The 24,143-nt window shown below is 42.9% G+C and overlaps 1 protein-coding gene and 1 long non-coding RNA gene across 5 annotated transcripts in view; one reads left to right on the top strand and one right to left on the bottom strand.

The window, feature by feature from the left end:
* Positions 1–19,556, bottom strand: part of LOC132209586 (uncharacterized) — a 71,497-nt gene extending 51,941 nt beyond the window's left edge. The window contains exons 1-2 of the mRNA XM_059646051.1: positions 18,990–19,556; positions 2,757–3,180 (exon numbers count right to left, since the gene is read on the bottom strand). The gene's annotated coding sequence lies outside the window, so the exon portion shown is untranslated. The remainder of the gene's footprint in view (positions 1–2,756; positions 3,181–18,989) is intronic.
* The window catches only part of LOC132209587 (uncharacterized), a 43,747-nt gene continuing 38,296 nt past the window's right edge, over positions 18,693–24,143 (top strand). For 3 of the 4 annotated variants that reach the window (XR_009445760.1, XR_009445762.1, XR_009445763.1), the window contains exons 1-4: positions 18,693–19,131; positions 21,795–21,922; positions 22,087–22,242; positions 22,806–22,959. This is a non-coding gene — a long non-coding RNA (uncharacterized LOC132209587). The remainder of the gene's footprint in view (positions 19,132–21,794; positions 21,923–22,086; positions 22,243–22,805; positions 22,960–24,143) is intronic. The other variant, XR_009445761.1, reaches the window with a different exon arrangement.

Genomic DNA, 24,143 nt, shown 5'->3' with positions numbered 1-24,143 from the left:
GCCAGCCAATTCTGTATCCAAGCAGCTAAGTTCCCCTGTATCCCATTCCTCCTGACCTTCTGAATGAGCCTACCATGGGGAACCTTATCAAATGCCTTGCTGAAGTCCATATACACCACATCCACAGCTCGACCCTCATCAACTTTTCTAGTCACATCCTCAAAGAACTCGATAAGGTTTGTGAGGCATGACCTGCCCCTCACAAAGCCGTGTTGAATGCATTTAATCAAGCCATGCTCTTCCAGATGGTCATAAATCCTATCCCTCAGGATCCATTCTAACACCTTGCAGACGACAGACGTGAGTCTTACTGGTCTGTAATTGCCGGGGATTTCCCTATTTCCTTTCTTGAAGAGAGGAATTACATGTGCCTCTCTCCAGTCCTCAGGTACGACTCCAGTGGAGAGTGAGGCGGCAAAGATCTTCGCAAGTGGCGAAGCAATTGCATTTCTTGTTTCCCAAAGCAGCCGAGGACAAATCTGGTCCGGGCCTGGCGACTTGTCAATCTTAATGTTTGACAAAATTTTCAGCACATCAGCTTCCTCTATCTCTATCCATTCCAGCATGCACACCTGCTCTTCAAAGGTTTCATTCACTACAAAGTTCGTTTCTTTCGTAAAGACAGAAGCAAAAAACTCATTTGGGGCTTCCTCTACCTCCTCAGACTCCACACACAAGTTTCCTCCACCTTATGTAAGCTACCTTCCTCCTTTTGACGAGAAGCTCCACCGCTCTCGTCATCCAAGGTTCCTTTATCTTACCCCTTTTTGCCTGTCTCAGAGGGACATATTTATTCATCACTCACAACAACTGTTCCTTAAACAGTCTCCACATGTCTATAGTGCCTTTACCATGGAACAATTGCTCCCAGTCCATGCTTCCTAACTCATGTCTAATCGCATCATAGTTTCCTCTTCCCCAATTAAATATCCTCCCATTTTGCCTAATCCTCTCCTTCTCCATAGCTATGTAGAATGTGAGGCAGTTATGGTCACTATCACCAAAATGCTCTCCCACCACAAGATCTGATACCTGCCCTGGCTCGTTTCCGAGCACCAAGTCTAGAATGGCCTCTCCCCTCGTCGGCCTATCAATATACTGAGTTAGGAAACCCTCCTGAACACAGCTTACAAAAACAGCTCCATTCAAACCTTCTGCTCGAAGGAGGTTCCAATCAATATTGGGAAAGTTAAAGTCACCCATTACAACAACCTACTACATCCACACTTCTCCAAAATCTGCCGACCTATGCTTTCTTCAACCTCCCTGCTGCTATTGGGGGGCCCTGTAGTAAACCCCTAACGAGATGACTACTCCCTTGCTGTTCCTAATTTCCACGCGTACTGACTCGGTAGGCAGATCTTCCTCGACAATGGAAGCTTCTGTAGCTGTGATACCCTCTCTGATTAGTAGTGCTACACCCCCTCCTCTTTTTCCCCCCTCCCTATTCTTTTTAAATGCTCTAAACCCTGGAACATCCAGCAACCATTCCTGCCCCTGAGAAACCCATTGTCTCTGTTATGGCCACAACATCATAGCACCAGGTACTGATCCATGCTCTAAGTTCATCACTTTTATTCCTGATACTCCTTGCGTTAAAGCAAACACACTTTAACTGATCCCTCGGTTCCTTCCCAGGAAAATCCTTCCCACTAGCTGGTCTACCTCTTGCTATTGCCTCACCTGCATCAACTCTCACCTCCGGTATACAGCTCAGGTTCCTACTCCCTTGCCATGCTAGTTTAAACCCTCTCGAACTACTCGAGCAAACCTTCCAGTTCAGATGCAACCCGTCCTTCTTGTACAGGTCCCACCTTCCCCAGAAGGCATCCCAATTATCTACATATCTGAAGCCCTCCCTCCTACACCAGCTGCGCAGCCACGTGTTAAACTGCGCCCGCTCCCTGTTCCTCGCCTTGCTGTCTCGTGGCACCGGTAGTATACTAGGGAACACTACTCTGTTCGTCCTGCTTTGCAGCTTCCATCCTAACTCCCTGAAATCACTTTTTATATCCTCAATCCTTTTTCTGGCTATATCATTAGTGCCAATATGTAAGACGATTTCTGGCTGTTTGCCCTCCCCTTTTAGAACCTTATACACCCGATCGGAGACGTCCCAGACCCTGGCACCGGGGAGGCAACATACCTTCCGGGAATCCCGATCCTGACCACAAAATCTCCTGTCGATTCCCCTAACTATCGAGTCCCCTACCACGAGTGCTTTTCTATTCTGCCCCCTTCCCTTCTTTGCCACAGTGTCAGGCTCGGCGCTAGAGAACTGACTGCTATGGCTTTCCTCTGGTAGGTCATCCCCCTCAGCAGTATCCAAAATGGTATACTTATTGCTGAGGGGAATGTCCACAGGGGATCTCTGCACTGTCTGTCTGTCCCCTTTCCTCCCCCTAACTGTAACCCATCTATCCTTGTCCTGAGCCTTAGGAGTGACCAACTCCCGGTAACTCCTCTCAATTACCCCCTCTGCCTCCCCAATGATCTGTAGTTCATCCAGCTCCATTTCCCTAACACGGTTTTCAAGGAGCTGGAGTTGGGTGCACTTCCCGCAGATGTAGCCAGCGGAGACGTGTGCCATGTCTCCCGCCTGCCACATTCTGCAGGAGGAGCAAGCAACTGCCCTAGCATCCATACCCCACTTATCTGAACACCCACTCAGTACTAAAGTAGAAAGCTTAGTTCAAGTTGCTATAAAATTAATAACAAACTTATATTCAATAGAGAAAGTTTAGAATGAACCTTACCTTATTAACTAGGTTAGAGGAGGAGGGCGGGTGGGAGACACTGCAGTTGTAGAGTCTCGGGTTTAGCCGCCTTGCTGATATATACGGTCAGTGCTTTCCTTCCCGGCTGCCCCTCTGGTCCTCGTCACTTCCTCCGCTGCTCCCGCTCCTTCTGTGAAACAGAAAACACCACTGCCCGCTACCGGTAGGTAATTTTTAAAAATTGCCTTACCTTAGCTGCAGTCTTCCGGGTTCGTCTTACCTCCGCTGCTGCTCGCACTCCAAATGGCCGTTGGCGTCGAAGGGTGAGTATTTATACTCACTGCTTTCCTTCCCGGCTGCCCCTCTGGTCCTCGTCACTTTAGTAAGATAGCAGGTGATTTAACTGTGGTACAACTCCACTTTTCTACCCTCTTTAACCAGTGATTCTCTTGTAGATCAAAATCTGTGTAACATAAGAAAAGGAGAGGCCAATGATCTACAGATGATAGATTTATAATGGAATGCAGGTAGAAACTGGAGTTAAGGCCTGTTCCCTAGTGTTGCAAAGTTTGTGCTGTATTGTTCTATGTTCTATGCCCTTTGAGTTAGAGGGCAAGGTACATTGTGATTGTAATGAGGTTAGCCAGTTGGACCTCATTATATAGAGTTCCCTGATTCGGGCTGTTAATTTCATCCAATCAGGGAGCCCTGGCTGACCAATAAGAACAGGCATGTTTCACATTGTTCACAGAGATGGCTCTCAGGGAGCTGGATCAGTGCCAAGGACTTTTCTTATACTTAACAGGTGATTTGGTGATGGGATACCAGTCTCTATGGCATTATTTCACTCATATCTTAAGGGACCAGTGTATATGCACCGAAGTCCCTTTGATCCTAGGTACTTCCCAGGGTCCTACCACTCATCATGTCTTGACTCATTTGTAATGCCCAGGTGAATCATTTCACACCTTAGCTGGATTGAATTCCATTTGCCATTAAAATAGACCAACAGACCAGCCTGCCTACATTCTTTTAAGACCATCTCCTTCACTATTTGCTACCCCACAAATTTTTGTATCATCTACAAATTTACTAATCCAACCTCCTACAATTAAGTTTGAAACCTTTATATACACACAAATAACAAAAGGCCCCAAAATTTACTCGTTAGGGACACCATGGACACAGTTGGAAAAACACCCCTCAACCATCACCCTCTGCTTCCTGTCACTTAGCCCAATTGTGGATCCAGTTTGTCAAAGTGCTTTGAATCCCACATTTATCAGTCTGTTGACATGATAGGGGAGATGGTGTTATGTGTCTTAAAGCATTAAAGGTAATAAGTCCACAGAGTCTAATGGGTTTTTATTCATTCAATGGGTTCAGACCGTCGCTGGCTAGGCCAGCATTTATACCCAGAGGGGAGTTAAGAGTCAAACAGTGCTTTGGGTTTGGAGTCACATGTTGGCCAGATCAGGTAGGCTGGCAGTTTCTTTCCCTGAAGTGTCATTAGTGAACGCGATTTTCCTACAATCAGTAACAGTCATCATTAGGCTCTTAATTCCAGATTTCTGTTGAATTAAAATGCCACCATTGGCCATGGTAGGCTTCAAACCCAGGTCTTCAGAACATTACCCGGATCTCTGGATTAACAAAGGTTAACCACTGCCACTAGGCCATCACCTCCTACAGGATATTCCAGGTTACTGAGGAAAGCAGTGCAATAAACTGGTGGGGCTCAGATCTTTGTATTCTTTAGCCACAGTCAAGGTATCAGATAACTGGAGAATAGTCAGTGTTGTTCCTTTTTTTTAAAAAGAAGGCTAGCAGGGATTGTCCAGGAAATTGTCGGTCAGTGAGCTTAACATTGATGGTAGGGAAATGATTGATTCTTTTGGGCAGGATATACTTTCATTTGGAAAAGAATGGACTTATTAGGGATAGTCAGTATGCCTTTATGCAGGCAAGGTCATGTCTCAATTTTGTTGCGTTTATTTTGAGGAAGTGGTGAGGATTTTACTCAAGCATTTGACAAGGTCCTTTATGATGGGCTGGTTTGAGAGTATTAGTCATGTAAGATCCATAGTGAGTGTGCGAATTGGACACAATTGTGGTTGTGGAGTTTTTTTCTGCTCTAGGTCTGTGACTAGTGGTGTTTTGCACGAATCAATATATAGTTGTGGACAGCAAAGAAAGTTATTAAAAGGATACTGTAGGATATGGATCAGTTAGCAAGTTAGGCAGAGAAATAGTAGACAGACTTTAATCTGGACAAATTGTGTGGTGATGTATTTTGGGAATTTGAATGCAAGAGAGAAGTATTCAGTAAATGACAGGTTCTTTAGGAGCGTTGATATATGAAGGGATCTTGAAGTGCAAGTCCATAGCTCCCTGAAAGTACAACATGACTGGTAAAGGTGTTTGGCATGCTTGTTTTCATTGGTCAGGGCATTGAGTGTAACAGTTAGCAAGTCATGTTGCAGTTGTATAAAACTTTCGACAGGCCACATTTGGAGTACTGTGTGCAGTTCTAGTTACCACACTACAGGAAGGATGTGGTGGTTTTGGAAGTGGTACAGAAGATATATACCTGGATGTTGCCTGCACTGGAGTGTATTAATTATAAGGTTAGATTGGAAAAACTTAGATTGATTTCACTAGAGATGAGGGTCAACCTGGTAGAAGTATATAAAATTGAGTGGCATGGACAGAAAGGTTAGTGGGAGCCTTTGTCCGAAGTGAAAATGTCAAATACTTAGGGAATAGGTTTAAAGTCAGAGGGGGAAGGTTCAAAGGAAATGTGCAAGGCAAGTTTTTTAAGCACAAAGTGGTAGGTGGAACATGCTGCCAGGGGAGGTGGTAAAAGTCAATATGGCAGCAGCATTTGTGGTGGTTAGACAGATGCATGAACAGGCAGGGAATGTAGGGATGCAGACAAAGTGCTGTCATATGGGATTAGTTTAGAATAGCATCATGGTCGACACAGGCAAGGTGGGCTGAAGGGCCTGCTCCATGGTCTACTATTCGATGTGGAACTTTATCAAAATCCTCAAGTCCAAATAGACTACATCAAAAGCATTGCTCTCATCTACACATCTGGTAAAATCTTTGAAAAATAGTGGGCAGACCTGACTTTTGTTTAAAAGAAACCATGCTGATTGTTCTTGATTGATCGTCCCCTCAGAATTGTTCTAATAGCTGCCCCGCTCCACCAAGGCTAGACCGGTCACCCTGTAGTAATTTTTTGGTTTATCCCTGGCTCCCTTCTGGAATAACTTTGATCAGTTAATTGAACAGTCACTCTTCACTTTACCCTCCAAATCCAACTTCATTCTGTATCTCTCCCTGGAAAAATGCACTCCCAAATTTACTTGTTCTCAATACCACAACATGGCTACAGCTCTCTGCTCACCATGACATTTCTGCAGCTACCAATTTACTCAATTTAACCCTTACTACTGACTTCAATGCCCTCATCCCTGTAATCATCAGAAACATAAGAAATAGAAGCAGGAGAAGACTGTTTCATTGCGCAACATGATCATGGCTGATTTGCCTCAAAAGACAAAGCTCTTTCTATGGAAGCTTCAACTATATTCAGTGATGGTAGGTCCATAACTCAATGGAAAAGAGGATTCAAAGATTCACAACCATTTAAGTTAACAAATTTACTTTCATTTCAATCCTATCAATTTGCTCTCCTCTAATGTATTGTCACATTCTCAATTCCCCAGGTAGCAGAAAGAACCAGTCTACTGTCAGGCCTCTTCAGAATTTTGTGTGTTTCGATGCAGTCACCTTTATTTTTGAAAGTCTATTTAAAATATAGTCCAATTTACTTTGCCTCTCATGATGAGAATGCTCTCATTATAATACGTAATCTCATAAAATTTCCTTGCACTGCTTCCATTGAAGGTGTAATCTTGCTAAAGCTAGAGACTGAAATAGTACATAGAACTCCAGTGAGTTGACCAAAGCCGTCTGCAATTATAAGAAGACTTTCTTTCCTTATACACTAAACTCAGTTATCACCTGTCTTTCTAGTTGCACACTATGTCTGCAATGATAGCTTGTGTTCCTTTGTACTTAGATTTCTCTGACAGTTTACTTTTGAAACTTTAATACTTTAATTAACTTCTGTTCTTATTCCTACCAAATAAATAGCCTTGCCACACTTTCACAGATTACAGTCCATTACCTTTTTGCCTACTCACTTGACCTATCTTTATCTCTTTTCCATCCCTTTGTCTTCTTTCACAGCTTGTACTAAAACTTAACATTGTATCATCAGGAAAGCTAACGCATTACTTTTAATCTTTGTCAGATTATAAATAGTTGAGACCCCAGTACTAATTCTCATAGTAATCCTTTAATTATAACCTATTGATTTAAAGATTCCCTTTGTATTCTATTCTTTGCTTCCTGTCCATTAACCAGTTCTTCCTTTAAGATAATATATGAGCCCTTAACTTTTTTGTGGTGTGTCATCGTAAGCCCAATCAAAAGCCAAATTGGAATCCAAATGCATTACATTTACTTCCTCACTTTTATCTACTTGACTACCTGCATCCTTAAAAAAATAATAAATTTGTCAACCATTAATTTCCTTTCCTAACACTATTTCACCACATAAAATTACACCCCAATCCCCCCAAAAAAATTGCTTCATTACTGACTCCATCCTCCTCCCTGGCAACTACCTGAGACTGTGATAGTACAATTTCTTGGCAAAAGGTTTTCAGCTCCTCAAAAAGATAAGTGGATCACAACATGCTTAGATCTCATTTACAGGTCAATGCCTGGATTTTCTTCACGGGCTCATGAAATGAGATTGCTGTCTATTTTTGTGGCTTCTAAAACATATACTTGAATCATAACTAAGTGCTGTGCCATTTGACATTGGTTAAACCATTACTTTTCTCTGATAGATGGCTCATTAACCCCTCAGTTAAAATAACATCAAATGACATGTTCACTGATCTCCGCCAATGTTGCAAGTCTAACATATCCTTCGAGAACCCTGTTTTATCAGCTTTTCTTTTTTGCCATGCACCCCAAAAAATCTCAGTTTTATATAAAACTTTGTGCAGTAGCTCACACACCACAGCAAGTCATCACAGCAGAACAGGCCACTTCTGTACCCCTCACTCCAGTTTTAACCTTCTCTCACCTACAATAGCCATCTCAATGATTCCCCTTCAGTGAGAGTATCAAACTAAGCTGTCTTGGGCTATACGCTCAGAGGTAGGCCATGAGTACTCCTTGAACCCATAGCACTTACTGCATTTGAGACAGTCACAAGCCTTACTCAACAATATGCTTAGGTCACCAAGCTTGTGCCAGCTAAATCCATCCTGATAATACTATGATCAATGCCTTTCCCTTGAGATTGTTAGGTGTGCCTATAATATTGTCTCACGTTGCCTCTGATTCACATCTTTGCTCATTCTGCTTATGTTATTAGGGCATATCCATTCTTATGCATTTCAAACAATGTCCCTCCTTCTAACCTCTGTAAACTGCAGGCCACCCTAAACTCTGCTGCTCATATCCTAATTTGCGCTAACCCTGTTCATTCCTCACCCTCATGCTTATTGACATAAAATAGACATCTAATGTTAAAGTTCTCATTCTTGCCTTCAATCCCAATCGTATGTTTTACCTTTCCTTACTCAATGACGATGTTATCTAATCCCACAACCCTCTGAAATATCTCTGCTGCTCCAATTTCACTTGTTCAGGCATGCTTTGTTTTTTTTTTCAAATTTGCCCTACCTATACTTTATCTGTGTTTTCACTTGAGTCAACCCTAGGATCTGACATTCCTTCCCTAAACCCCCTCTAAGCACTTCCCTTCTTTTTAGGTACTTCTTAGGACATATCTCTTTGACTACGCACTCGATCCCCCTTCTATAATAGCTCCTAAACAATTTGGAATCCTCTTTTGTTTTGTAATACACTTGAGAAGTACCTGAAATATTTTATTACTTCAAGGCCATTAATTTCCTTTCTTAACACTATATAGAATCAAAGTCATAGTGCTGTACAGCATGGAATCCAACCCTGGTCCAGCTCATCCATGCAGACCAGATATTTTAAAATTAATCCCATATCCCTCTAAACCCTTCCTATTCACATACCCATCATGATGATGCCTTTTTAAATGTTACAATTGTACGAGCCTCTACCACTCCCTCTGGCAGCTCATTCTATACACACTTCACCCTCTGTGACAAAATTGTCTCTTAGGTCCTTTTTCAATCTTTCGTTTCTCACCTTAAACCTCTGCCCTCTAATTTTAGCTCCCCTACCTGGAAAACAACCTTGAGTATTCACCCTATCCATGTCCCTGGTGATTCTTTTTTAAGCTTTTAGAACATCATACCTCAGCCTCTGATGGTCTCGGGAAAATAGCCCCTATCCATTCATTCTCTCTGTATAGATCAAACCCTTCAACTCTGGAAACCTCCTTGTAAATATTTTCTGAACTCTTTCAAGTTTAACAACACCCTGCACACTACATAAAATTTCAATTAGAGTCATGGAGTCATGTAGCATGGAAACAGACCCTTCGGTACAATCAGTCTATGGTGACCATAATCCCAAACTGACCTAGTCCCACCTGCCTATGCTTGGCCCATATCCATCTGCACATTTCTTATTCATGTATTTATTGTAATGTCTTTTAAATATATAACTGTTCTTAGAACATAGAACATAGAACAGTACAGCACAGAACAGGCCCTTCAGCCCACAATGTTGTGCCGACCATTGATCCTCATGTATGCACCCTCAAATTTCTGTGACCATATACATGTCCAGCAGTCTCTTAAATGACCCCAATGACCTTGCTTCCACAACTGCTGCTGGCAACGCATTCCATGCTCTCACAACTCTCTGCGTAAAGAACCTGCCTCTGACATCCCCTCTATACTTTCCACCAACCAGCTTAAAACTATGACCCCTCGTGCTAGCCATTTCTGTCCTGGGAAATAGTCTCTGGCTATCAACTCTATCTATGCCTCTCATTATCTTGTATACCTCAATTAGGTCCCCTCTCCTCCTCCTTTTCTCCAAAGAAAAGAGACCGAGCTCAGTCAACCTCTCTTCATAAGATAAGCCCTCCAGTCCAGGCAGCATCCTGGTAAACCTCCTCTGAACCCTCTCCAAAGCATCCACATCTTTCCTATAATACGGCGACCAGAACTGGACGCAGTATTCCAAGTGCGGTCTAACCAAAGTTTTATCGAGCTGCAACAAGATCTCACGACTCTTAAACTCGATCCCCCTGTTAATGAAAGCCAAAACACCATATGCTTTCTTAACAACCCTGTCCACTTGGGTGGCCATTTTAAGGGATCTATGTATCTGCACACCAAGATCCCTCTGTTCCTCCACGCTGCCAAGAATCCTATCCTTAATCCTGTACTCAGCTTTCAAATTCGACTTTCCAAAATGCATCACCTCGCATTTATCCAGGTTGAACTCCATCTGCCACCTCTCAGCCCATCTCTGCAACCTGTCAATGTCCCGCTGCAGCCTACAACAGCCCTCTACACTGTCAACGACACCTCCGACCTTTGTGTCGTCTGCAAACTTGCTGACCCATCCTTCAATCCCCTCATCCAAGTCATTAATAAATCCATTCTACACACGGACCACTCTGTATGTAAAGAAAAATTGCCTCTCATGTCTTTTTAAAATCTTTCTCCTCTCACATGAAAAATATGCCCCTTTAGTCTTGAAATGCCTCACCCTGGGAAAAGACACTTGCCATTCACCTAATCTATACCCCTTATTATTTCATAAACCTCCATAAGGCTACTTCTCAACTTCCTACACTCCACTGAAAAAAGTCCCAACCTATCCAGCCTCTCCTCGTAACTCAAATCTTTACATGGTAAATCTCTTCTGAACACTCTGCAGCTTAATGATATCCTCCTTTTAACAGGGCAACCAGAAATGGACACAGTACTCCAGAGGAGGCCTGTATGTCCTCAATATAATGCCCCGGCTCCTATATTCAAATGTCTGAGCAATGAAGATAAGCGTGCTAAATGCCTTCTTAACCAACTCGTCTATATGTGATGCAAGTTTCAAACAATAATGAACCTGAAACCCTAGGTCTCTTTGTTCTACAACATTGGCCATGACCCTACATTTAATTGTATAAATCTTGTTTTTGCTCTTCCAAACTATAATAGCTCTCATTTATCCAAAATAATGTCCATTTGCCACTCTTCAGCCCATTGACACAATTAATCAAGATCTTTGTAATCTTACATAGCCTTCTACAATGTCAACTATGCCACCAGTCTTGAAGTCATCCGTGAACTTACTCACCATGCTTTCTATGTTCTCATCTAAACCATTTATGTAAATGACAAACAAAAATAGACCTGGCACTGACCCCTGTGGGACACCACTGATCACAGGTCTCCACTCTGAAGAAACAACCCTCCACCATCATCTGTCTCCTGTCATTCAGCCAATATTGTATCCAGTTGACAAGCTCACCCTGAAAACCATGTGATCTAACTTTACTAGTTTGTCTCTCATGCAGAGCCTTGTCAAAGGCTTTACTAAAGTCCAAGTAAACAATGTCTACCATTCTGCCCTCAACAATCTTGGTTACTTCCTCCGAAAACCCAAACAAATTTGTGACACTATTTCCCTCTCACAGAGCAATGTTGATGATCCCTAATCATTTACTGCCTCTCCAAATGCATATAAATAAATCTCAGCTTCTAGAATCACTTCCAACAACTTACTCAACACTGAAGTCAGACTCATAAGTCGATAGTCCCCAGGATCCTCCTTATACTACTTATTAAACAAACATTAGCCACTCTCTAGTCATCTGGCACACGTGGTTATTGAAAATACAAATATATCTGCAAGAAAGCCCATAAATTTCCTCCCTAACTTCCTGCAAGATGAGATCAGGTCCTGGAGATTTATCCACTTTTATATTTTCTAAGAATTCCAGCAATAATTCTTCTGTAATATGAATTGTTTTAAAAACATCAATATTTATTCCTCTGAATTCTCTAGCCTCGATTCGTTTCTCGGCAAAACAAAAACTGATGCAAAATATTCATTTAATTTCTCTCCCATCTCCTAAGGTTCAACACAGGCCCTTTGATCTTTAAGGGCCCTGTCTCTCTCCAGTTGTTCTCTTGCTGTTAATGTACTTGTAGAATCCCTTTGGATTATCCTGAACCTTTTTTGCCAAGACTACCTCACATCCTGTCTTTGCCTTCCTGATCTCCTCCTTAAGAATGCCCCTACATTCTTTATACTGTTCAAGAAATTCATTTTAACACAGTTGTTTATATCTAATATATGACTTTGTTTGATTCTTGACTAGAACATCAACATCTTTGTTCATCCATTGTTCTCTAAACCTACCAGCTTTACCTTTTACTCTATCAGAAACATAACTCTGAACTCTTGTTATCACACTTTTGAAAGCCTCCAACTTACCAGATGTCACTTTATTTGTAAACAATGTACTCCAATCAATTTTTGAAAGTTTTTGTCTCATGTCTTTAAAATGTGCCTTACTCCAATTAAAAATTTTAAGTTTTTATGGTGAAGGGAGAAACATATTAAAAATATTATATATGAATGCACGAAGCATAAGAAATAAGGTGGATGAGCTTGAGGCTCAGTTGGAAATTGGCAAGTACGATGTTGTGGGGATAACTGAGACTTGGCTTCAAGTGGACAGGGCCTGGTAAATGAATATTCAAGGCTATACGTGCTATTGAAAGGACAGACTGATGGGCAGAGGAGGTGGGGTGGCCCTGTTGGTGAGGAATGATATTCAGTCCCTTGCGAGGAAGGACATAGAATTCCTCAGCTCTATCTATACTGACTCTACATCTCCTGATTCTAAGGGTAGAAAGACCCTAATGGGAGTTATCTACAGGCCCCCAAACAGTAGTCAGGATATAGGGTACAAGTTGAATCAAGAGTTGAAATTGGCCTGTCGCAAAGGTATCACTACAGTTGTTATGGGAGGTTTCAACATGTGGGCAGACTGGGAGAATCAGGATGGTACTGGACCCTAAGAAAGGGAGTTTGTGGAGTGCCTCCGAGATGGATTCTTAGAACAGCTTGTACTGGACCCTACCAGGGAGGAGGCAATTCTGGATCTGGTGTTGTGTAACGAACCGGATTTGATCAGGGACCTCAAAGTAAAGGAGCCATTAGGAGGTAGTGACCATAATATGACAAGTTTTAATCTGCAGTTTGAGAGGGAGAAGGGAGAATTGGAAGTGTCAGTATTGTAGTTGAATAAAGGGAACTATGGAGCTATAAGGGAGAAGCTGGCCAAAGTTCAATGGTACAATACCCTAGCAGGGATGACAGTGGAACATAATGGCAGGTATTTCTGGATATAATGCAGAAGGTGCAGGATCAGTTCATTCCAAAGAGGAAGAAAGATCCTATGGGGAGGCAGGGGCGGCCGTGGCTGACGAGGGAAGTTAAGGAACGTATAAAGATAAAAGAGAAGAAGTATAACATAGCAAAGATGAGCGGGAAGCCAGAGGGCTGGGAGGCTTTTAAAGAGCAACAGCGGATAAATAAAAAGGCAATACACAGAGAAAAAAATGAGGTACGAAGGAAAGCTGGCCAAAAATATAAAGGAGGATAGTAAAAGCTTTCTTAGGTATGCAAAAAGAAAAAAATTGGGCCCTTGAAGTCAGAAACGGGTGAATTTATTATGGGAACAAGGAAATGGCAGAAGAGTTGAATAGGTACTTTGGATCTGAATCTCCGAGTTGCAGTTGTGGCTGAAGGACCTAGGGTAATGGACGAACTGAAGGGAATTTATATTAGGCAGGAAATGGTGTTGCAGAGCCTGGTAGGTCTGAAGGCTGATAAATCCCTGGGACCTGATGGTCTGCATCCCAGGGTACTTAAGGAGGTGGCTCTAGAAATCGTGGACGCATTGGTAATCATTTTCCAATGTTCTATAGATTCAGGATCAGTTCCTGCGGATTGGAGGGTGGCTAATGATGTCCCAATTTTCAAGAAAGGAGGGAGAGAGAAAACAGGAAATTATAGACCGGTTAGCCTGACATCAGTGGTGGGAAAGATGCTGGGGCCAATTATAAAAGATGAAATTACAACTCATTTGGATAGCAGTAACAGGATAGGTCAGAGTCAGCATGGATTTACGAAGGGGAAATCGTGCTTGACTAATCTTCTGGAATTTCTTGAGGATGTATCTATGAAGATGGACAATGGAGAACCAATGGATGCAGTGTATCTGAATTTTCAGAAAGCCTTTGATAAAGTCCCGCATAGGAGATTGGTGAGCAAAATTAGGGCACATGATATTGGGGGCAAAATACTGACTTGGATTGAAAATTGGCTGGCTGACAGGAAGCAAAGAGTAGTGATAAATGGATCCCTTTTGGAATGGCAGGCGGTGACCAGTGGAGTACCACAAGGTTCGGTGCTGGGTCCGCAGCTGTTTACGATATACATTAATGATACAGACAAAGACATTAAAAGTAATATTAGCAAATTTGCTGATGACACAAAGCTGGGTGGCAGTGTGAAATGTGAGGAGGAAGTTATGAGAATACAGGGTGACTTGGGCAGGTTAGGTGAGTGGACAGATGGATGGCAGATGCAGTTTAATGTAGATAAACGTGTGGTTATCCACTTTGGTGGCAAGAACAGGAAAGCAGATTACTATCTCAATGGAGTCAAGTTAGGTAAAGGGGAAGTACAACGAGATCTAGGTGTTCTTGTACATCATTCAATGAAAGCTAGTATGCAGGTACAGCAGGCAGTGAAGAAAGCTAACAGCATGTTGGCCTTCATAACAAGAGGAATTGAGTACAGGAGCAAAGAGGACCTTCTGCAGCTGTACGGGGCCCTGGTGAGACTGCACCTGGAATATTGTGTGCAGTTTTGGTCTCCAAATTTGAGGAAGGATATCCTTGCTATTGAGGGAATGCAGCATAGGTTCACGAGGTCAATTCCCGGAATGTGGGACTATCATACGATGAAAGATTGGAGCGACTGGGTTTGCATACACTTGAGATTAGAAGGATGAGAGAGGATCTAATTGAGACGTATAAGATTATTAAGGGATTGGACACTCTGGAGGCAGGAAGCATGTTTCCACTGATGGGTGAGTCCAGCACCAGAGGACACAGTTTAAAAATAAGGGGTAGGCCATTTAGAACAGAGTTGAGGAAAAGCTTCTTCACCCAGAGAGTGGTGGATATGTGGAATGCTCTTCCCCAGAAGGCAGTGGAGGCCAACTCTCTCGATACATTCAAGAAAGAGATGGATAGAGCTCTTAAAGATAGTGGAATCAAGGGTTATGGGGATAAGGCAGGAACAGGATACTGATTGTGGATGATCAGCCATGATCATAATGAATGGTGGTGCTGGCTCGAAGGGCCGAATGGGCTACTTCTGCACCTATTGTCTATTGGATGCCTTAGTCTTTTCCATAACTATTTTGAAACAAATAGAATTATCTTCATTAGACCCAGAGTGTTCCTCTACCATTACACTTGCCCTGTCTCATTACCCATCAGAAGATCAAGTTTTGTTTTTCACTGGTAGGGATATTTACATATTGATTAATAAAATTCTCTTGAACATATTTAACAAATTCTTTACCATCCGAACCTTTAATCCTATGGAGGCCCATCAATGTTTTGGCAAATTAAAACTGTTAACTATTACAGCCTTATTCTTCGATCAGAGATCTCTCTACAAATTTGTTTCTTAGTTTTCCTCTGACTATTGAGAAGTGTATAGTTCAATTGCATCAAGGTGATCATTCGTTTTTTTAATTTCTAATTTCAACCCATACATTTTCACTGAACGATTTTTCAGAAATATCACCTAGTCAATCAAAAACACCACTTTTTTAAAAACCTCTTCTTCTGTCCTTCTATAGTATCTGAAAACCAGCACACTGAGCTGCTAGTCCTGCCCATCCCTCAGCAAAGGTTCTGTAATAGCCATAACATCCCAATCCCATGTTCCCAAATATGCCCTGAGTTCATCAGCCTTACCTGTAGGACCCCTTGCATTGAAATAAATGCAGTTTAATTCTTCAGAGTTACTTTGTTTTGTGACTTTCTCTTGTCTGCCTTTTCTAATTAACTTGTTCTTTTTAGATTCAAGATCATTCAAATCCATATTCATATTTATTCTACTACTTAGGATCCCTCCACCACTTTTCTCTAATAGTTTACAGTTTCCCTTCACAGTATTGACAAATCTTCCTACAAGGATATTGGTCCCTTTTCAGTACAGGTGAAACTCATCATTTTTAACAGACTTTTCTGCCCCAGAAGACATCGCAATGATCCAAGAACCTGAATCCCTGAACATTACACCAACTCTTATGCTACTGATTTATCTCCTTTGTCCCTTTATTCTTTCCCTCATTTCAGCTTGGCACCAGAGGTTTAGATTAGATTCCCTACAGCATGGAAACAGGCCCTTCAGCCCAACAAGTCCACACCGCCCCTTGATATATCCCACCCAGACCCATCCCCCTATAACCCTTAGACCCCTGAATACTACAGGCAATTTAGCATGGCCAATCCACCTAACCTGCACATTTTTGGACTGTGGGAGGAAACCGGAGCACCTGGAGGAAACCCACATAGACACGGGGAGAATGTGCAAACTCCACACAAGCAGTCGCCCAAGGGTGGATTTGAACCCAGCTCCCTGGCGCTGTGAGACTGCAGTGCTAACCACTGAGCCACCGTGCCACCCCAAACTACTTCTGAGGTTTTTTTTAAAGTCTTCTCCCTAACCTCTTGTATTCACTCTAAAAAGCCTAATCTTTTACCTGACTCTTGATCCTACCCCAGTGTACAAAACTTGCGGTTTCTCACTCTCCCCTTTAACATTAGGCTTTCACGTTTTGAGACATCTTTAATCCTGGCACCAGGACAGCTCCTAAGATTTGGCCTGCTGTGTTCATCCAGCTCTAAACTTTGTTATCTCGGATTCTCCAGTATCCGCAGTTCCCATTATCTCTGAAGCAACATACCATCCTAGATTCACGCTAACCTCAGCAAAATCTCTTATCTGTGCCTTTGACAGGAGTGTCCCTGATACGTTATTCTTTTATGTACGGCGGGCTTTAACAAAATTTAAAGTTCATTCTTACGGCCTATGATCGGACTGTCTCTTCTGTTTTTGAGAGGCGGTACTCAAAAAGAGTTTCTGTTTGAGACAGGAGTGGCCACTGGAGGCTTCTGAACCACCTTGTTACCTTTCTTGAAAGTCATCCATCTATCTGACCGAGATAATGGGAACTGCAGATGCTGGAGATTCCAAGATAATAAAATGTGAGGCTGGATGAACACAGCAGGCCAAGCAGCATCTCAGGAGCACAAAAGCTGACGTTTCGGGCCTAGACCCTTCATCAGAGAGGGGGATGGGGGGAGGGAACTGGAATAAATAGGGAGAGAGGGGGAGGCGGACCGAAGATGGAGAGTAAAGAAGATAGGTGGAGAGGGTGTAGGTGGGGAGGTAGGGAGGGGATAGGTCAGTCCAGGGAAGACGGACAGGTCAAGGAGGTGGGATGAGGTTAGTAGGTAGCTGGGGGTGCGGCTTGGGGTGGGAGGAAGGGATGGGTGAGAGGAAGAACCGGTTAGGGAGGCAGAGACAGGTTGGACTGGTTTTGGGATGCAGTGGGTGGGGGGGAAGAGCTGGGCTGGTTGTGTGGTGCAGTGGGGGGAGGGGATGAACTGGGCTGGTTTAGGGATGCAGTGGGGGAAGGGGAGATTTTGAAACTGGTGAAGTCCACATTGATACCATATGGCTGCAGGGTTCCCAGGCGGAATATGAGTTGCTGTTCCTGCAACCTTCGGGTGGCATCATTGTGGCAGTGCAGGAGGCCCATGATGGACATGTCATCAAGAGAATGGGAGGGGGAGTGGAAATGGTTTGCGACTGGGAGGTGCAGTTGTTTGTTGCGAACTGAGCGGAGGTGTTCTGCAAAGCGGTCCCCAAGCCTCCGCTTGGTTTCCCCAATGTAGAGAAAGCCGCACCGGGTACAGTGGATGCAGTATACCACATTGGCAGATGTGCAGGTGAACCTCTGCTTAATGTGGAATGTCATCTTGGGGCCTGGGATGGGGGTGAGGGAGGAGGTGTGGGGACAAGTGTAGCATTTCCTGCGGTTGCAGGGGAAGGTGCCGGGTGTGGTGGGGTTGGAGGGCAGTGTGGAGCGAACAAGGGAGTCACGGAGAGAGTGGTCTCTCCGGAAAGAAGACAGGGGTGGGGATGGAAAAATGTCTTGGGTGGTGGGGTCGGATTGTAAATGGCGGAAGTGTCGGAGGATAATGCGTTGTATCCGGAGGTTGGTAGGGTGGTGTGTGAGAACGAGGGGGATCCTCTTGGGGCGGTTGTGGCGGGGGCGGGGTGTGAGGGATGTGTCGCAGGAAATTTCCACAAACCATTTCCACTCCCCCTCCCATTCTCTTGATGACATGTCCATCATGGGCCTCCTGCACTGCCACAATGATGCCACCCAAAGGTTGCAGGAACAGCAACTCATATTCCGCCTGGGAACCCTGCAGCCATATGGTATCAATGTGGACTTCACCAGTTTCAAAATCTCCCCTTCCCCCACTGCATCCCTAAACCAGCCCAGTTCATCCCCTCCCCCCACTGCACCACACAACCAGCCCAGCTCTTCCCCCCCACCCACTGCATCCCAAAACCAGTCCAACCTGTCTCTGCCTCCCTAACCGGTTCTTCCTCTCACCCATCCCTTCCTCCCACCCCAAGCCGCACCCCCAGCTACCTACTAACCTCATCCCACCTCCTTGACCTGTCCGTCTTCCCTGGACTGACCTATCCCCTCCCTACCTCCCCACCTACACCCTCTCCACCTATCTTCTTTACTCTCCATCTTCGGTCCGCCTCCCCCTCTCTCCCTATTTATTCCAGTTCCCTCCCCCCATCCCCCTCTCTGATGAAGGGTCTAGGCCCGAAACGTCAGCTTTTGTGCTCCTGAGATGCTGCTTGGCCTGCTGTGTTCATCCAGCCTCACATTTTACCATCTATCTGACCGATCCTGCTATGTATAGATTCTGTAAATCCACTAGCCATCTAACTCTGTCTCCCGGCAGGGTAAGTCGTTCCGTTTGGAGCGCCACTCCGCTTGCCAGTTCCCTTTCTGTTTTTTTTTCTCGTCTTCTTTCTCCTCTTTGCAGTAATTATATCCCTTCCACCACCTGCCCTTTTTTAATGGCCTACCTGAGGAGTTCGGTCATGACCGGAAACCGTGTGGCAGAAGCTGAAAGTGCGGGCCGTGTCTTGTAACGACTGTGGATCGAGCAGCGGCCGGAACGATGGCGGCAGATCAAGAGTGGGCCAGTTCGGCGGTGAGAACGGGCCGGTAAGGCAGTAACAGTCGGCAGTGAAAACGGGCTTTTCGCATGGCTGCGACGGCCGCCTCCTGGGTTCCTAGAGATTGGAGTAGCACCTGCACCATAGTGGATTCGAAATCACAAGGGGTGGAGCTGGATGAAGACAGAAGGCCGAGCAGGAAAGCTGACGTTTCGGGCCTAGACCCTCCCGAAACGTCAGCTTTTCTGCCCCTGTGGTGGTACTTGGCCTGCTGTGTTCATCCAGCTCCACTCCTCGTGATCTCGGATTCTCCGGCATCTGCAGTTCCTATTATTCCCTGCACCATAGTGGAGACAGGACTTGGGACTCTGATTTTCTGTTTTTCTGGCGTACCTTTTGGCTCTGTTAAAATCTTTTAATTCTGGTTTTTGTAACCAATGGTGACTGTGCGCTTCTTGCTGTACTTATGTATTCCTATACTAGTACGTGATAAATAAATAAGTCTAAATCTTGTGCACGCTCAATCTCTCCAAGCCCAAAGAGAAGCAGTTTACAATAGAAGCGCATATATAAAATAAATTATCTTTCTTTACTCGGAGTCAATAATAAGTATGCAAAAAATAAGAAATAAAAAAAATCTCAAATAAAATCAACCATTTAGCCGCACTATGGAATTAAAGAGCCTTCTGATTAAGTGGTCCAGCAGGCAGCTTTCAAAACTCTGATTTCAAAAAAATAAGCTCACTCCAGAGCTGTCCATATGTAGGCCTTGCCGAAAGCTCAATAAACACGATTGCTTTTTTTTGAAGAAAAGCTCTCCTCCGCGATTTAGAAATATTCTCTTTAACGACATTACAAAAAAAGCCGCCTTCTGCATATATGATGTTATAAGAATGAAACAATTGTAGGTCTCTTTTTTAATAAAAAAAATCTTTTTGAAGTCATTTTTAAAAGCCGTCGCCTACATATTTAATTTTGGGAGAAAAATGAGCTATCCACTTGTAGGTCTCTCCAAATGTTTCGTTAATAGAAATTCATGTGAAAAAGAATGTGCTTTTTAAAAAAATCTTTTTGGGGTTTATTGTGAATTTGAGTATAAAAGTACTAAAAATAAATCAAATTTAAAAAATCGTATACTACTGCAATGAAATAAGCCTAAATCTAAGAAGCAGGCACAAGATCCACATGACTACTTCCACCTTTTTTAGATTTTTTATGAAACAGACCTCAGATTTAAAAGGGATTGAATAAATATGTTAAGGTGAAAAATATACAGATATAGAAAGTGGTGATTGGACAGCTCTTTCAAACAGATGGCATGAACAAGCAGAGCAGATAATTTTAGGTTTGTATCAGTACAATCAGTACTGACCTAGCTGGAGTTTATAGGAGGATCCAACAAAGGATACTTGATTAACACTGTCCCTATGAGGACCCAAGCCATTGTAGAGGTATCTTCAGCATTTATTGTCTATCTATGCTTCCCCTGTAAACTCCAAAATATGACATAGGTTTACTGTCTTGAAGAAGTGTAAGGATCTTCAAGAAAAGTCTCAAAGGGCACCCAGTATATGTTTTTTTTAATTCAGAGAGTGCCAGCGCAGCAGTCTATGAATTTAGATTGTTGCCCCTTTAGCAAATCACTTGCACACTTCAGAAGGCACACTTGTTAGAACCCTTGCTAATTTGTCATTTTACTTTAAAATTTTGGTTTGGAGCTGTGAACTGTGAGAGAAGAGCTGAAAGGTCACTTTTGGACTGTGAGCAGATGCTAATTTATAGAGAAGAGTGAAACAAACAAACTTGTTTGTGAGGCCAGATATGAAATGTAATTAAGGTTGGTTCTTGACCAAAGAATTCTACACACTCTTCAACACCTGGGAAAGCAATATATATAAGTAGGTAGCAGATTTTTGGCCATCAACAAGGTGTTTGTTTGGGAATTAGTGCCAGCAAGTCTGCAAGGGAACATGTTGGTCAAACAGTTGGAGAACCTGGGATTGTGAACTGTTTCAAACTGGGGTTTCTGAGAGAAGGAGTTTGAAGTTTCAGCATGAAGATTTGAAAGTGCTCTGCCTAATCTCCCAGAATCAGCCATTGGAAGTTCAGAGAATAGAAAACTGGTTATAAGTATGACTGAAACTTCCTTAGAGTGAATGTCTTCAGAAAATCAACCGAAAAACATTCATGTACACCCATGGAACAACACATCATGAAAACTGCTGAAGTAATTTGATGAATTTTTTGTTCCTTTTTAAAAAAATGTACTTTTTGTGTACATTATGTACAGACTGTTTGTCTGACTGCCCTTAGTGTGAATGGGGCTGAAAACAAAGGTATTTGGGTTTAAATCATAGATATTAACTGGATTACTTTTTTACAAAAATTGCTCCGTTAAAGTTACTGTATTGTTAATAAATGAAGTATTTTGTTTCATCTCCAAACTCGGTGTGAAGATGTTCACAAAGTCCTCGGTTGATTATTCAAAAAATCTGCTAGGAACCATTGGAGTCAATTTTGATGGTCTGAATGTTTCACTTCTACTGTGAATGCAGAGGTAAGGAAGCTGATAGATTCAGCTGTTTGTGCCATAGCAGTGTACACCTTTTCTAACTTGAAACATGTCCATTTCCCTGTGAAGCCATGCATACAGGTACTCCCAAAATGTGAATTTCTGCCCTTGACATTTGCCCTGGTCTCTCTCTGATTCAGATGACGTGGTAAAGTGTGGATGGAGATTTTGCTACTTATCGGACCCCTACAAAATCTCAAAATTGAAGCTTGTATTCTGCACACTGGAGAGTTTGTGGCTTTTCCAGCATATTCCCAGTGAAGAGATGGTAAGGTTTCACCAGATCAGCTGAGTAGTTTCTATGTTGTTTAATCCTGACTTAGGTGTTTAGATCTCAATGATCAAAATGTTACGGAATGTATTGAATGGATTTAATATCTGATTTTGACACAGAAATATTGTGTTTTCCCTCTTTTTATTAAAATGTGACAGTCTTATTTAATCACGTCCAAGCGTTGACTGGGAATAAACCTGGAGTAGAGACAGATGCCAATGTTTACATCAACATTTTTGGGTGAAAAAGGGGCTTCAGGAAAACGGAAGCTGCACAAGTAACAAAACAATCAAATAGTGTTCCAAAAAGATCAGGTAACCAAACAAAAGAACAACATTAAATGCAAAGCATTTTGTTTATTTCTTACTTCATTGCTTGCTGTAATATGATGTAGTAGTAATGTAGAAAGAATTGTACAGAATAATTTTTTCAAACATTATTATTTAATATGTTAGAAGAATAAAGACTTCCAGCATGGAGATGGGCCATTTGGTGTATAATGTCTGTTTGAGCTCTTCTTTAAAGTTTTTTTAAAGCATTGTGAAGGACTTTCTCCGAAAACACGTACATACTTCTGTTTGAAAATTTTAGCTATTGTTCTCTTTAAATATTCAGGAACTTCAGTCAGTATGATGCCATCTGATAAAGCACAGCATGCTTAAAAAAAAACTTTTGCTGGGGTGGGCTCTTCAATATCAATTGAGTTGTGAGTAGAGCTAAAACTACAGAATCAAAAGTAGACAACTCTTACGCTATGAATGAAAATATTATTGCTGAAGCAGAGAAGACTGTTAGAAACGTTATTTGTTAAGTTCCTTCAAGAGGTGCATTCACAATTGAAGCTCATTATTACTTCCTTAACTCTTTTTGTTAACAGCCCAACTTGTCATGGGTTGCATACCTACAAAACTGGCCATACAAACTAGCCATCAGAAATACTCAAATGGAAACCAGAACAGATTCTTGGTTGATTCAACTCGCTGCTTTCCCCAAAATAACTACATGTCCAACAATGGAAGTGAACATCTCAGGTAAGCTGTATGGAAACCAGCCGAAGACACCCAATGTGCCAGTCCCAAAGAGCCCTCATGACACATCTATGATCCACTTATAGGCCATTTCACGCTTCAGTGTGGCCCCTTAGCTGGTGGTGCAGCCTATCATTATAACGCTGCGACAAGGACATTAAGTGCTCAGGGAAAGGTACCCAGCTCATAGATGGGACCAGAGTTTCTGTTCACTTTTGTAACAGTCCTTTAGTCTGAGCCTACCTGATGCTCACTGTATCCCTGCCTAACCTTACCTTTTTGTGATGGCACATCAGCCAGAAATACTAGCACAGAGACAAGAACAGCTTGCTTGTTAGCAGGCCTCAATCCAGTTTAAGGGGATAGTCTTAGGCGAAATGCTGATATAGTAAGTCAAAGTCAGCTTCCAATACCAGATTAGGCCTTGCTTGCAAGTGTCAGAGATAGGATTCTCAACTGATAAGAGGTGAGAAGCTAAATGATGGGCAACTCTCTACCTATCTTGACTCCTCTGACTTCCTGTCATTACTTTGTTTCTGGAATGAGAGTGGGTCAGGTATTATGGGAGATGAATATGGGTGGCACAGCTGTTATTGTTGATAAACTGGGGAAATTCCCCAAGTGAGTGAGTAGGCAGCGCAGAGGATGCGCAGTGTTAGTGGTGTCAGGGTTATTATGTGTGAGGGTGAGTGGGGAAGATGTGGCAGGAAATAGTGAGACTGATAGAAAATCAGCCTAAATGTGAGGTGAGTACAGTAGCAAAAGTGGCATATAAGAGGTGCCAGAGAGAATATGGGGCCATATAGGCTGGCAAAGTTGAGAAGGTCATTGACATCCTACCTCCGGAGCTAGGCATCCCTCCAGATAGCTGAGATTGCTTTACACTGGGTAACAACCTCAGACCAGCCTGGCACGTCTGGCGTTGTGACCATAATTGGTAATCTTGGAGTAACAGGAGGTCCTGCCACTGCACCACATTATCCAGCAGGAACTCTAGGAATCTTTTGTGCGAAGTGCAGCGACAGTTTTCCTGTCTGTCATGTCCAGGACAAATGTCAAGAACCGTGCAGGGTAGCTTCAGACTGATGATGCCTGTCTGGGAGTAAAATGACCCTTTAAAGATGGAAACTATGCCACTGATACAGGGGAATTCTGGAATCTCTGTTAGGTAGTGAGTAGCTCCATGA

Source organism: Stegostoma tigrinum, chromosome 5 (genome assembly GCF_030684315.1).
Source record: "Stegostoma tigrinum isolate sSteTig4 chromosome 5, sSteTig4.hap1, whole genome shotgun sequence".
In the NCBI taxonomy this organism is placed as follows: Eukaryota; Metazoa; Chordata; class Chondrichthyes; order Orectolobiformes; family Stegostomatidae; genus Stegostoma; species Stegostoma tigrinum.
Note: the sequence above shows the minus strand (reverse complement) of the source record. Positions and strands in the feature narration are given on the sequence as shown.